A 15,872-nucleotide genomic window follows, 5' to 3' on the forward strand; every position below is an offset into this window, starting at 1 on the left:
ATTTCTGAACCTTCTTCATCAAAAGATACTTTGAGACATGTACCTACAACCAATTGAGAAACACTTATTAAATTGTGTTGTAAGCCTTCAACATAAGTTACCTCCTGAATTGTGAATTCTCCATTTGAAATCATGCCATATCCTTTAATTTCCCATGTTGAATTGTTTCCATATTTTACTTTTCCTCCATCTTTTAAAGTCCGATACTCTCTCAATTCTGACTTCCTTCTATTCATGTGACGAGAACAACCACTATCAGTACACCATTCTGAATCAAACTGCTCGTCATGCATAACCTACAAAAAATTAAAAAGATTTAGGAACCCAAACCATCTTGGGCCCTTGTGAGATTTTTGATTTCGAAAAGTAAACAGGAAAAACTTTAGTTTTGTCAATCCAATATAATCACTTAATCATAGAATTATTCATCCATTTTTCAATTTTGTAAACATTCATTCTTTTATCACAAAGATTTATTTGAACAAAAGAAGATTTTCTTTGTATTTTGGAACCATCTTTCTCATAAAATCCTTTTCTTCCGTTTTGATTTTTGCTTCGAACTTTTTAAGAGTATCATTTTGATTATAAACCTTCTTACTTGAAATTTTGACATCTTTTGAGTTTTTCTCATTCTTGGAATAGAATGAATTTAGCGAAAAAATTAAGTTTGACTTTTGAATTTGAGATGAAACATTCTTTTGAATTAAGGATTTTGTTGAATCAGCAAAATTCAGATTTGACTTCTGAGAATGAACATCAACTTTGTTATTTTCATTACGATTTTCTTTATTCTTCCAAACTTCTTTTTATATCTAACATTCATTTCTTTCTTCTTGGCAATTATTTCTTCAATTGATTTCTGAACATTGACTTTTGGTTTCTCTTTTCTTTTCAACTTCTCATCCTTTTCTATTGAAATGTCACTTGGAATCTCTTTTGTACCAGTTGGTCCAGCCTCATTATAGTTATAATTCACACGATTCAAAGGTTCTGAAACATATTTTCCTATTGCTTTCTAGGCTGTCTTTTCCGAAAGACCTTTTGTTTCGTGAGCATTATCAATTGGTTTGGACAAAAAGAAATCAACACATTCTTTTTCATTATCAAGATTTACCATTGATGTTAATTCTGGTGTATCAATTTTTTCTAGTCCAGTTGTCACAAAAATTTGATTTGGAGTTTTCTAAACTTTTAGAAAAACAATTGTCTTTTCTTTTAAAATTTTCAAACCTTTGTTTTCAACAATTTCAATAAACTCAACTGAATCTTCAAAATTTAAATTTGTTTTTGATTCATCCATATTTTTCACAAAAGAAGAAAAATCAATTTCTTCTTCAACATAAATTTTTATTTCGCTTTCATCAAATTCATAAACATTCTCATAATCAAGTCTATTTTCTGAACTTAATTTCTTGCATAACAAGTTATGTTTCCGTATTGCACTCAATTTTATATGTTGTTTATCCTCTTCGGTTAAAATATCTTTCATCATGCTTTTGTTTTCTTTGGACTTAATTTATTCTTCAATTTTCTCAAGTCCAACCCTGTATGAATTAGAAACACTTTCACTAGATGAAACCATTGATTTACACCTGTAACATTTAGCATCTATAAATGGAGTTGAGTAACATTAAAGTACAAATGTTTCGCAATCAGACAAAGGATGTTGCGTTGTTCTGAATTACCCTATTGTCTCTTTTAAGTAAATTACATCACCCATACTACTATTTAGCTCAATATCCAATGATTCTAATTTTATTCTTTTCTCTTCATTTTTAAAAGAAACCCTGCTAAGTTTATCATTCAAATTAATAGAATTACTACTATGAATCCTTTTTTAAGCTATCACTAAAATCAGAAATTGTATATCGTAAATCATTTAATTCATTATCATAACGAGAGATAGGAATATTAAGAGATTCAAGGATAAAATGTACCTTACCGATAACCTTCTCACACTCAACTACATGCTCTTTGACTGATTTTGCAGAAAAGCAATTATCAGAAACCTTTCCTCCTTCATAAGCCTTCCCTCCATCAGTGAAATACCCTTTCTCTTCCGAACGAATGCCTTGCACCATCAGGCACCTTCCTTCATTTATTTTCTCTTTTGATTTAGCAACAAAACATTCTCCATGAGCAGGCCTCCTAACTTCCTCATCTTCAGAATCTATTGACCAAACTTTTATCTTCCCTTCATCACTTTCTTCTTATACTATTAGAATTGGTTTTGCTACAATCTTCTTTCGAAGTATCTCAATCTTCTGCACATAATATGCTTCGTCCTTATTTTTCTCCTTCTTCTCACTCATCTTCCGCAACATACATTCTTTTTCAAAATGATTTTTACCATGAAAATAGTTATAATCATAACCATAATCTCCAAGAAACTTCTTCTCTTCATCCTCTTGAAAACCTTTATAACTTTCCTCTTTTAAATTTTCTGAACTTGAATTCCCTTAATTATAATTGTTTCTTCTTGAATCTCCTCTGTTTTGATTGTTGTTTTTGAAGCGAGAGAAATTTTTCTTGAAAAATTTCTTTGGATTCGTCACCATTAACACCTTATCTTCTTTTGAAAGTTCATCATCAGAAATGTCTGATTGAGATTCTTCAATTACAACCTTTGACTTCTTTTGTTTTTCGCTTATAGTAACCAATGCTAATGAACCAACATCAGATGTGAGTTTTGCTTCTTTCATGACTTCTTCTTCGTGAGATTTCAGAATTCCAACTAATTTTGCAAGAGAGTAATTTTTAAATTGTTCATGGTCTTTGACTGTTGACACAATTGTCTTCCATTCCGATCTGAGACTGTTCATGAAAGTTACTTTTTGTTCAATATCTTAACGTTGCAAATTATTTTTAAGCAATCTGCTTAAAAGATTATTGAAATAATTAACAATTTGTTCCAAATTCTCATCTGGATTTTGCTTAAAAGAACTAAATTCTGACAAGAGTGTTGTTTGCAGAGAATGCTTTAAATCGTCATCACCAGAATACAATTTCTTTAATATGCCCCAAAACTTTTTTGCTGTATCATATGAATTGACCAATCGAAAAGTATTTGGAGGAAGAGCAAATCGAATGATTCTCATGGCCTTCAGATTGCACATTAACTTGTCATTTTCATCATTTAGAACATCTTCTTCTGCGATAAGAGCATTGTAATCTGCTTGAGTTTTGATTTCAGCTTTTGTTTTGAATATTTGTATGTTTCTTCTATGATTGTGTGCCAAATGCTAGATCCATGCGATTCAATTCCTAACACATAATCTTCAAAATGAAAAGCTTGTATTTCATAATCTTCTCGAAAGAGAATAGGAATTCTTGTGATTGAACCAATACTACTTGGAAGATTGAAAGAGAACGAATGAGAATCTTCGTTTGACATTTTAACAAGAAAAGATTATAGAATCAAATCTCTAAACTTGAATCGAGTAACAAAGTGAATAGGAAAGATTTAGATTTAAAATCTAAGATCAATTTGCAGATAAGAAATTTCAAATTACAGAATCAATCTGGAAATAAAAGTAAATCTGAGAAAAATGAAGAACACTTGACTCAAAACTGTTCGTAAGATCTCCCGCACTGATACCAGTTGATAGAATTTATGGAATGAAAGATTCTATAACAAAAATTTCTACAGAAGAATTAAGTTAAAGGACTTGAACAACAACAAGTAAATAAGACCTGATTTGATTCATAAGCACTGAAGAACAGTTCGTCACAAGAGTTCAGAACTATTCTGTAAACTGCTCATAAGCACAACATACTTATTCTACTAACAAGTCCTCTATATATAGGGCGTGAAAATAGAACTTGAGAGGTTACATACATTCCGAGAACAACTTCCGAAACCTAAGAAGTATTGGTGCAGAAGAGGTATATAAAAACTTTTATCGTAAACACATAAATGATTGAGATACCAAGGTAATCTCATATCAAATATAATTTGTTCTTGTGGATTCAAAGTACACCCAATCAAGCTCTGATACCAATTGAAAGTACAAGACTTAGTGTGTGGACAAGGTTTGAAAACTCAAACCTTGAATTACCTTAAGATCAATGTCTGCTGCTAATATTTTGGTCCAGTCAAGTCTGGTAACCAGTCTTGTATTGAAGTATGAAGATCAACAAAATATTTAAGTAAAATAAAGTGAGTATGAGCAAAGTAAAGATGATTTAAGAACAAGAAGAATGCTGGAGAAAGAGATTTGACATGCAAGATATTTTGTATTTGATGTGAAGAGAATATTGCTACTTCAAGGTTACAAAGCATGGATAAATCATCTCCTTAATAGGAAAGGAGAGACAATAAGACAAAATACAAGATTTGCATGGATAATGTAAATATGATAAGTTAGAAAAGTTGACACACACAATTTACTCGATTTTATCCTATGAACTGTAAAATCAATAACAACGACAATAAGCATTTAACGCTTGTACGGACCCTATAATATCAACAACTACAAATGTCTCAGATATGTCGTCATCTTGGAAGAAGCTTGACTTAGGAACTCTTCACATCTCGGAATGAACTTGACTTTGGTTCTAGTTTAGCTTCGGATTCCTAGAGGTTGACTTTTATGTATAAACATGCATCTTTCGAAAATTGTTAGTGTTATTGAAACTCTATCCTCCACCCTTAGAATTTTTAAAATTTTCTAGGGTTTTAAAAACCCTAGCCTCCTTAGCCCATTTTCGAAATTAGGGAACACTTTTAGGGTTTATCTAGTTTCCTTAATTATTTTTTTTACAAGCCATAAAATAGAATAATGAAAACCTAATAAACCCAAACCCTATTTTCGGAAATCAGGGGTTTTGGATTAGGATTACATTTGAATTATTAAATGGTTAATTATAAATAATTATTTAATCCATAATGATTTAATTAATTTAATTAATTGTTTAATTAAAAGATAAAGATTAAATAAAAATTGGTTTATTTTTAAATTAATTTTTATTAATTTCGAAAAAATTTAAACTTAAACCTATTATATTAGAAAAGTTTTAAAATACACCTTATAATATATAAAATTAAAAGATTAATATATTATATGTATTAGACAAGTCAGTCAATTTGCTAGTACGCCTCATTTAGAAAGCCATACTATAAGGGGAGTTTAAGAAAGCGGCCTATAAAATGACCGTCATTGGGTATTCACTCTTACATACCTCTCTCTTGTATGGTGGAGGGTTGTTAGCCGAACAGATTTGATAGGACATAATCTCATTAATAAGTATAATGACATAAAGTAACTAAAACATTTTAAAAATCCCACTCTTAGTTACTTTAGGAAAAATATAAAAAGTATGCAAATCCATGAAAAAGCACATCATTCTTTATATGTCGTTAGTACAACATGTGTGGTTAACCGGCACACTAATAGGGATTATAAAGAGATATGACAGGCATCTCCAAAAATTTTCATTGTTGATGGAACGTGTGTGGCTAACCGGCATATCAATGTGAGGTGATAAATGACATTGAGGTTGTCAAGTGGGTTTGCATGGTTATTTACATTTCTTTTGTGATCCTTGGCATCCCAGTCAGAAAAGTGAGAGCATAATCTGAGATTAAACATGTCATTGATAAGATTCAATGATTCTCAAAAGATCTAGGAGTTTCATAAGACAAGAATTGGTAACAGCCTTACCTACCAAAAATATATTTGAATTTGATTACAACATCCCTCTTCAAAGTTCGAATCGAAATATGGATCCTAGCCTTAATTTAAATTTATGGGTTAATAATTAAGGATTAAAATCAACTAACTTGAATTCTCTTTTTCTCCTATATATATATATATATATATATATATATATATATATATATATATATATATATATATATATATATATATATATATATATATATATATATTATGAAGATAGAAATGGTCTTCCAATTTCAAGTCAAGGTGAAACTGTTTTACTTCCTTAGGAAATGATGGAACTAGACATCATCTCTTTCCCACCTCATTATGAAGATATAAATGGTCTTCGAACGTCACGTTTTCCTTAAGTTGAAAGATATGAGACTACTCAATCCCTATTGGCATGTAAACATCAAGATGGAAACTTTGTGTGTGTGTGTGTGTGTATGTTCTAAAAATGAAATCGTACATTGACAATTTGGATAGAATGGGTGTCATTTTCCCAAGGGGGCAAGCCATTGATTTGGTTCTACTCTCGCTTCCTAAGTCATATGGTTAGTTTGTTGAAAACTTCCATATGAGGAATCTCGATGTGAACCTAATTGATTTGACCCAAATGTTGATAGTTGCAGAAGTAGAAATACTTAAGAGCACATCTGAAGCAGATTTGCTTATAGGCTCTAATTCCAAGGTTTCCATGGACATTGTTGATGGTGACATTGGTGGTTCAGAAAATTTCTCTTCCAATTGGAAAGGGATCAACCAAATCCAAACAATTTGATTTTATGGTAAAGAGAAAGGCTCATTCTGAGATCATTGCATGTGTTAAGCCCAAAGAGTACATTTGGTTTTACTACCAATTGAGGGGACGTCAGTTGCGAAGCTACCCAAAATACCTAAAAGATCTTAGAGATAGTAAAGTCAAGTCCTGTGACTCTACTCTAGCATTTTAGAATTGGAATTGTGATGTTTTCGTCAAAACAAAAGATAGATTGACACTTATTCTATGAACTGTTTTTTTGTCGAGAATCCACATGAACTTTTGAATATTTGTTTTAGCTTGTGAATAATTCAGTAGGAGTCGTATTGATCTTGAGAGTTTCAAGAGTCGACTGGCAATAAACCTTTTAGTTATCACTAGCACGTGACATGAGGTTGATAACATGTCATGTTTGATTGACACATTCTTATTTTGGTGCACTTCAAGTTGAGTTGGCAATGCTTATGAGTTATATGTTTTTCATTTAAATTCAAAAGCAAAGCGATTTTGTTAGTGAAAGTACATTGACCAATATGGGTGAAGTTGCTAACAACAAGGAAGCACGAGTAGGTCCTTGTGTTTCCAGAGGGCAAGAAATTTAGAATAGCAAAGTTGTAACACCCCGAAATTCAGGTGTATCTCTCTAATCTTTCTTCTTTCCCAAGTTGTCGAAATTGGCCCAAAATAGGAAATGGTGATAAGTGGGTACGTTGGCGGTACTGAAGGGTACACTGCGCGTATCCATAGGCGTACCTTTGACGCGGAATCAACGCAGTATGCAGGTCGTACCTTAGTTTACGCTGAGCGTACTGGGCCTAGACTTAAAACCCTAAATGAGACATGAGCACTATAAAAGGAATGCTATGGCCTCCATCCCAGCCACAATTTCCAGAGATTGAAACTCTATAAAGCCAAACCTTCGTTCTAAGCTTGTGTGTGTGTGTTTTGAGCTTGAAGGCATCTTTGTGTGCTTATGAAGAAGAAGAGAGGGCCATTGTGGAAGCTAGAGTTGGAGTGCAAGCTTTGGATCTGAGCTTTATAGAGCTTGAGACACCACTTGGAGGTAAAAAGCTCAAAGCTTTATTCATCATTTTGGATTTGTGCATTATGGATCAATTTCTAGGGTTTTGTCCCAAGATGGAGACTTTATGAGTAAATGGTCTCCATAAGCCTATATATGCCCCATTTCAGTGTATCTTGTGTTGTAGGTCCATAAAAATCCAATCTTGGATGCTAAGATTACGTCATGCATGAGATAAGGGCTTAATGAGGAAAGAGGAAAGGTGTTTGGAGTGATTGGTGAACTTTACAGCCATGCAAAGGCTTAAAGGTTTCGACTTTATGGATTAAGAGGTATTAAAATGGCCAGATCTAAAATATGAGCTTATATCTTAACCGTTTAAGACCAAAATCATGAGGAGTGTGAAACAGGGACTTACGTTGGGCGTAATCCCAGTACGCGCAACGTAAAGGGTCGAGCTCCCCGATTCTGTGAAGCCTTCGAGTAGGCCCAGCGTACAGATCTGGTACGCGCCGCGTACTCCGGAGGGTTGACTTTCGTTGACTTTTAGGGTTTAGTCAACATTTGGACCTTTGGGCCATTGGAGGGGTAAAATGGTCTTTTACCCTTCTGAGAGAATATAGGGAGGGACTAGTCTAGCCTTTGAGAGCCGTATTAATTAGAGATAATTATTTTATGTGTTTAGGCGGAGGCTAGATCAGTATTTTGAGTTCGAGATTATCCGAGTTACCCGAGGTGAGTCTTCTCACTATACATTACCTAGAGTGGTATCTATGTGCAGACCGGAGGGTCTTATGAGTTATGTGTATGTTTGAGTTTATGTGCATTGTGATATATATATATATGCTATGTGTTATATAGACCGGACCAGAGGGTCCAACGATTTAGACAGGACTGGAGGGTCCAACGATTTAGACCGGACCGGAGGGTCCAACGATTTAGACCGGACCGGAGGGTCCAACGAGCTAGACCGGACTAGAGGGTCCAACGAGCTACGGGACTGGAGGGTCCCGCTGAGACACATTGACCGGAAGGTCATACCGAGTTATAGCCTCGAGTGGCTTATGTGCAGTATGTGGTATTTTGGGGAACTCACTACGCATTTATGCTTACCGTGTTATGTGATATGTGTTTCAGGTACCAGCGAGGATCGCGGGAAGACGCCGGCATGAATTGTACACACTGGAAGAGGATGATGTTTTTTTGAGATTCTGGGATATGTTCTATTGTGATGACCGTTGATACATATGAGATTTTGAGAATATTATATGAGCTTTATTAAGTTTGAAAAATGAAAAATTGTTTTAAAAATTACGTCGTTACAAGTTGGTATCAGAGCCTTGGTTTGAGGGATTCGGATGCACCTTCGGGCGTATCTGAACTCAAACTGAGGATTTGAGGAAATTTTCATAAAAGAAACAATTTTTCTAAAAGAGTAAAAGATTTTTGAGAAAATCAGAACGGAGCAGTGTGTACGATCAGCCAGCGGCCGAACGGTGATTTCCCAAAATACCCTTACATTATGTGTTATGAGATATTATGTGATATGCTATGCATGCTAGAGATAGGCTAGGTATTTCATATTTTAGGACTAGAGTGGCCTGATCTGTGATGCCTTAGCCTAGGAGTTGCTGTTACGTGCGATGTGCCTTCGAGTATGTGCTGAGTATGAGTATCCAACATGAATCCTTTTAGAGAGGGATCTGAGTAGAGGAGTAATCTAGGAGAGATACCTAGATGAGCATTTGAGGAGTCTAGTGAGAGAGTAGTCAGATGCCCGCGTGGGGTAAAGTTGCTTGAGTTTGGTGATATCCTTTGAGTATGAGGAGAGCAAGTGGGTAATAACCTAGAGTGGTTTTACATGTTGGTAGAGATTATTCGATGCCCGGATGCTGCTTGCTTCGTGCTTTGTGGAACTCTTGATGATGAGAGTCAGCTACTAAGTGAATATGACGATACTCAGGAGGTAGATGGCTGGCATCATAAGGAGTTCTTCAGCAGCTGATGGCAGAGAAGTGTGAGAACCTAGGAAGAGCCTAGTAAAAGGTGACCCTAGTCAGATGAGTATGCTGGCAGAGTAGGATATTTCGCAGAGGAGCGAACACGCGTGACGAAACTTGGTGATAAAGAAGGTTGAGCAGATACTTAGGAACTCTGGGATGGTCCGTGTAGAGAGTATGGGTAGATGTGGCAGGTAGTATGGGCCCGTACTACTGAAAGCAGAGGACCCATACTCGATGCAGGGAGTATTCCGGAGGATCTAAGTAGCAGATCGAGAGGTGATGTCATGGTTCGAGTACCATGATAAGTAGCAGATCGAGAGGTGATGTCATGGTTCGAGTACCATGATTTGTAGCAGATCGAGAGGTGATGTCATGGTTCGAGTACCATGATTTGAGGCGGATTGAGAAGGGAGAACATGGTTCGAGTACCATGATTTGTAGCAGATTAAGAGGAGGTAACATGGTTCGGGTACCATGATTCATAGCAGATCGAGAGGTGTCCACATGGTTCGAGTACCATGACCCGTGGCGGTTAGTGTTACTGGTTCTACCAGTTATTCCATGGTGATTGTGTAGACTGAGATCATATGTGAAAGAATATGGGGCCAGAGGGCCATGATGAACGAGTTTTAGTGGAGCATCCCTTAAAATGGAAATCGAGTTAGCTCCGAGGGATTGTTGGTGAGATGCCAGTCGGAGTCGCAAGACTCAGGGATGAGTAGGGATGGTGCCTTATGGGAGAATACGGTCTGGGCTGAGCGACCGGCCGATGGTAGAGATGTCATTTTCTGTGACCTGAGCGGTGCTATATCTGTTCCTATGGGAAACAGGAGAGGCGTTGAGATTTTCGGTTTCCAAGGTTGGGGGTGAGCCCTGTGGGGTAGCTTTGGTTACGATCTTTCATCAGAGTATTTGGGCAGTATGTCTGCCGAGAGGTAATGTTAGAGCATGAGCAGGCTGTCAGCGGGGACTGAGATGGTTAAGGACAAGGATACACCCTATTTGAGCATTGTAGGGCATGTATTAGCTGCAGCGGCAGACGATCAAGAAGAGGATATTGGGGCGGTGGCTCTTTTTGTCTATGATGAGTATCGAGTGTGGTAATGAGGACTCCACTCTTATTACAACCCACGTGATGGAACGTTGGTTGAAGAGTCGAGGATGAGGAATATGTTAGTTTGTTATTTTCAGACTGAGAGTCAGGGTTACGACTGGACAGTTGAGATGTCCGGTAGTGGGATGGTACGAGATTCTGAATGACTAGAGGTAGTCATGATGAGAAGTTTCGGAGGATTTCATCGGAGATTCAGGGTATTTGGAATTTCTTGACCTCCATCGGGGAGATCATCGAGCATTGCGTATCACCTTCCACGAGTAGGTGCGATGTTATTGGTAAAAACAGTCTGTGGGTTAGATTGTTGGCGAACCAATTGGTGATGGTTCGAACCCTGAGTGGGGGAGGACCGGGTGCTTTTTAGGAGATCAGAGATCTGTTTAAGAGCGGTTAGAGAATCGGATATAGAGACCTGCGGTGCGGATTCCTGAGACCAGGGTTATTAGTGGTCAAGGAGAGGTGCAGAGTGAGATAGTGCATGTGGCACGTGTTTTTGAAAGGATGAGTGTCTCCACGGCAAGTGGCCGTTGGTCGGAGACCTTGTGGTGGTTAGGAATCCTTCAAGGTTAAAATGGCGAATTCGAGGTGGTTGGCTTGTGAGGTTAGTTCGGCGGTTGAGAATTTATGGTTCAGAGTATGGGCTATTATATGCAGTATGGGAAGGGAAGAGGTTGATTGGGCAACCAACTTCAGGGTCGTTATGAGTATTCTTGCATGAGTTTTGAGTAATAGAGGAGGAAGTTTCGGATTGTCATGTTCGTGTTCTGAGTCGTTGGCAATTTCTCCGTGTTTTAATTTGGGAGATGGAGTGTTCCGGGGTTACAAGTGGCACGAGAGAAAGACCGGTTGTGAGGTTCCGAGGAAGCAATGCGGTATCTGAGTATGATGCCATGAGTATGAGATCAGTGGTAGAGTCAAGACACTGCGAGGCGTTGTGATGGTATTTCGGGGAATCCGAGTTTAATGTCCTAAATCTCGGATTATTTTGAGTTTTGAGTTTGAGATGACGAGTGGAGTAGCAAGTGTCTATGGTTCCGGTGGGGGGCCCTTCAGCTAATTGACATCAAATGGATTTATTTGAGAATGTGAATTGCAGCGAGAAAAAGAGGTTTTGTCACGACGGTGGTCGTTTGAAGTAGTGATGCTTAGCCTGGATGGGTGTGTGTGTACCTATCTATGATGGGCCGCAGAGCATGAGTTGATCATCGCAGTGTGGTGTCAACCTGAAGATGAGATTGTGAAGTGGTAAGAGTAAGTGCGGTAAGACTGTGGGGAACTGCAGTTTCAATGAGTCAGTGCAGAGAGGTTGTGGTGATGCTACGGGGAGCCGTAGTACTCACTATTCAGTGAGGGGTGTGGTGATGCTACCGGGAGCCGTAGTACTCACTATTCAGTGAGAGATTGTGGTGATGCTACGGGGAGCCGTAGTACTCACTATTCAGTGAGAGATTGTGGTGATGCTACGGGGAGCCGTAGTACTCACTATTCAGTGAGGGGGTGTGGTGATGCTACGGGGATCCGTAGTACTCACTATTCAGTGAGGGGTTGTGGTGATGCTACGGGGAGCCGTAGTACTCACTATTCAGTCCTCATAGGACTTTTGGACTTTTGGAGCTCGGCTGTCATGGTGGCCATCATGATGCATGCCACTTTTGTAGCATCTCTTTCATGTACCTCATATTCAGCAAGCTCTTCAGGAGTAGCAGTTGGCTCGGGTACCTTCAGCTCCTTGTCGAGAACATATTCTTTGTTCTCATACCGAGTGACCATCCTGATGTTTCTGATCCAATCTGTAAAGTTGGACCCATCAAAGATGACTCTCCCACAAAGATTCATGAGAGAGAAGGAGCTAGTATGGTTTGAGCCAGAAGCATTGTTATTGGAAGACATCTGAAAAGAAGAGGGAATAGATTAGATTAGATACAGATATAGTCCTTAACAAAACACCCAAATGTAATATTAAGGCTAGGACCCAACACAATATTTTATAACTTAGAAGAGGGATGCCGTAATCTAAGCTATAAGATATTTGAAGGTAGGTGAATGACGATTCACCAATTTACACCATGAAAAACGAAATATTTAATTAGGTTTTAATTGGTTTAGAAACTCCTAGATTCTTTGAGATTCATTGAACTTTCTTCAATGGCATGTTTCAATCTCGAGTGTGCCCTTCAAGTTTTGTGACTGGGATGCCGAGGATCACAAAACAAGGTGTGAAGTAACCATGCAAATTACTTGGTACCCTTAATGTATTACCCCTCAATCGATGTGCCGGTTAACCACACACGCTCCATCGATACTATGATAAACATTAAGTCACCCTTTACCTACCTTGTTAAGTTCAAGTTAGTGTGCCGGTTAACCACACACGCTCCACTAACGACTTAAACAAAGTGTAAAGTGTAATTTCATGGATTAGCACCTTATTCACATTTTCCTAAAATAACTAAGATTGGGAATTCAATAAAGTTTAGTTACTTTAGTATTATCATTATACTTTTAATGAGAATTTATAAGTCCTTGTCCTACCCGTTCGGCTAACGACCCTCCACCGATCAAGGAAGCGGTGGGTGAGAGTGGACACCCATTAAGTTGCCATTTTATAGGCAACAACCTTATACCCCCCTTATAGACCGGCTTCGTGAATGAGGCGTACTAGCGGTAAGACGACTTGATCTTATACATATATAAATATTATTAAACTTATAATATTATAAAGTATAACGGTTGAATTTTAACTTTTAAAATTCTAGGGGTTGGAACTAAAGTTTTTAATATGACTTTACATGTTCCAAAACTTGAGGGCAAGTTTTGTAAACTTTCAAAACTTTTCATTTCTCATAACTTATGAGTTAATGGTTATTAAAAATGAAGACTCTTCATTTTTTTTGTAACCTATGTGTTCTTTTAATGGTTATTTATAAATGTGACTTTTGGTTATCCATAACTTAAGAACTAGTTATGGACTCCATTAAAACACATAAAGATCAAGAATTAATCTAATCAATTATTAGCACATAATTTCTATGATCTTCTAAACTCATATGTTTATGAATGTTCATATCAAAAATTTCAAGAATCGTAAGTACATATACAAAACTTGAAATTTTGATACGAGCTTTTGAACAAAACTTCGATTTTCAAGTTTTTTTTTTTTTTTTTTTTTTTGCATCAAGTATCAAATAAACAAACCAGGCTCTGATACCACTGATGGGTTTTGAGCATTCTAACACTCCTATGTTGTACATGCAACCCTAGAAACCTTGGATCTATGTTTGACTAAGATACATGCAAATAATTATTTTTCCAAGGTTCTTATCCTATCTAGCATTGCATGGGGAACTTGAATCAAATAAAGCTAGTAGAATTACTTACCTTGTAGTTGTAGTTGATTGCTTGGAGTTTTAGAGCCTAGCACCAATAGTGTGGATGCCTCAAATGGAAATCACAAATCACCACAAACTTGGAATTTTGAGAGAATAGTAATCACCTTTCTTGAAATCGGCCCTCTTACTTTACTCACCACAACTAGTGTGATTTCAAGAACCAAAGCCTCCTTTATATAGTGTGGTGGATTAGGGTTACATCCATGTAAACCCTAATACCCATGTCTTTTCATTTCCATGAGATCCATGGGTTAAAGCTCCATGGAGTATCCATGGACTTTCCATGCAAGCCTAGCCCATTCCAAATAAGCATTAGCCCACACTATATAAATACAAGAGCCCATATTTAATTAGTCATACTTTTGATCTCTAAATTAATTATAGATCAACACTAATTAAATAATATGATTTTATATTAATATATTAGAACTTATAATATATTAATAAATCATAACTTATACTATTCTCAAAAGATTATCCGTAAATTGTTCGGGTGAAGTGCAACCCAAATGGACCATGCCGGGTCGGGTCAAGTACATACCAAATATAGTTATGGACTTAGACACTATCTCCAACACCAACGAGCTACGGGACTGGAGGGTCCCGCTGAGACACATTGACCGGAAGGTCATACCGAGTTATAGCCTCGAGTGGCTTATGTGTTGTATGTGGTATTTTGGGGAACTCACTAAGCATTTTTGCTTACCATGTTATGTGATATGTGTTTCAGGTACCAGCGAGGATCGCGGGAAGGCGCCGGCATGAATTGTACACACTGGCAGAGGATGATGTTTTTGAGATTCTGGAATATGTTTTATTGTGATGACCGTTGATACATATGAGATTTTGAGAATATTATATGAGGTTTATTATGTTTGAAAAATGAAAAATTGTTTTAAAAATTACGTCGTTACAAAAGTTCAGTACATGAAGGAAAGCTAAATTTGAATTTGGTTTTATCCTAAACCTTGTCTTATGATTGTAGGTTGGAAATGATAGATTCACATGGATGGGAACGTATGCACCATAAAATATATGAGGCAAAGTTTTCACTCTAATTCATGAGAATGATTATGAGGAAACACTTTCCCTAGTAGATTTTAAAGGGTATGGTAAAGATCAGTATGGATATTGGTTGTGTTAATTGCATTCTCAAATTCACAATATGATTATGACATCCCTCTTCACATTTCAATTATTGAGGAATGGCAAGGAACTATTTGAACTTTCATGACATATATCTACAAGTTCTAAGAAGGTTCAAACACACACATATGCTATCCAATTAAGGTGTATAAGCTTAAGAAGTCCAGTGGGAGACTTATCGAAGCATCGCGTAACATAAATCTGTACTTCAATAAGAAAGTCAAGTGTATTGATTTCTAGAAGTCCAATTGATTTTTGGGTACATGTCAAAGCTAGTGGGAGCATAATTGTTATGCTAGTATTGCATGTTGACAATGTTGTTCGTAGGGAACAAACTTTTCAATTTGCAAATGGCAAAGTTTGGGAATTGTTTCTCTATAGTAGACTTAACGGAGAGGACACTCATACTTCTTTTCAAATCTAAAAGGTTTAGATTACATAGTTTAATAGAACTTAGTCATAGACATATATGAATATCATGTTGAAATGGTTCAACATAGGAGATTCGATATATGAAAATATTGTAGCAAGAGACTAAACATATATCAAATCCTTATGTGAGAAATAATGAATCGAGTCCCATATTCTTCGGGTATAGGATCGATTACATATGCTATAATATTTACTTATTCTGATTTTCCAAATGCCCTGAACATTGAGAGGAAAAGGATTAGAAATTTTTTGTGTAACTAAAGTTGTCTAACAACTGTCAAGAACATTTCGAGGTTTACTAAAGATTGGTTGCTTGTAGACAGTTAGAGGTAAGGTATTATTTG

Source organism: Lactuca virosa, chromosome 3 (assembly GCF_052849685.1).
Source record: "Lactuca virosa cultivar CGN04683 chromosome 3, Lactuca_virosa_CGN04683_v6, whole genome shotgun sequence".
NCBI lineage: Eukaryota > Viridiplantae > Streptophyta > Magnoliopsida > Asterales > Asteraceae > Lactuca > Lactuca virosa.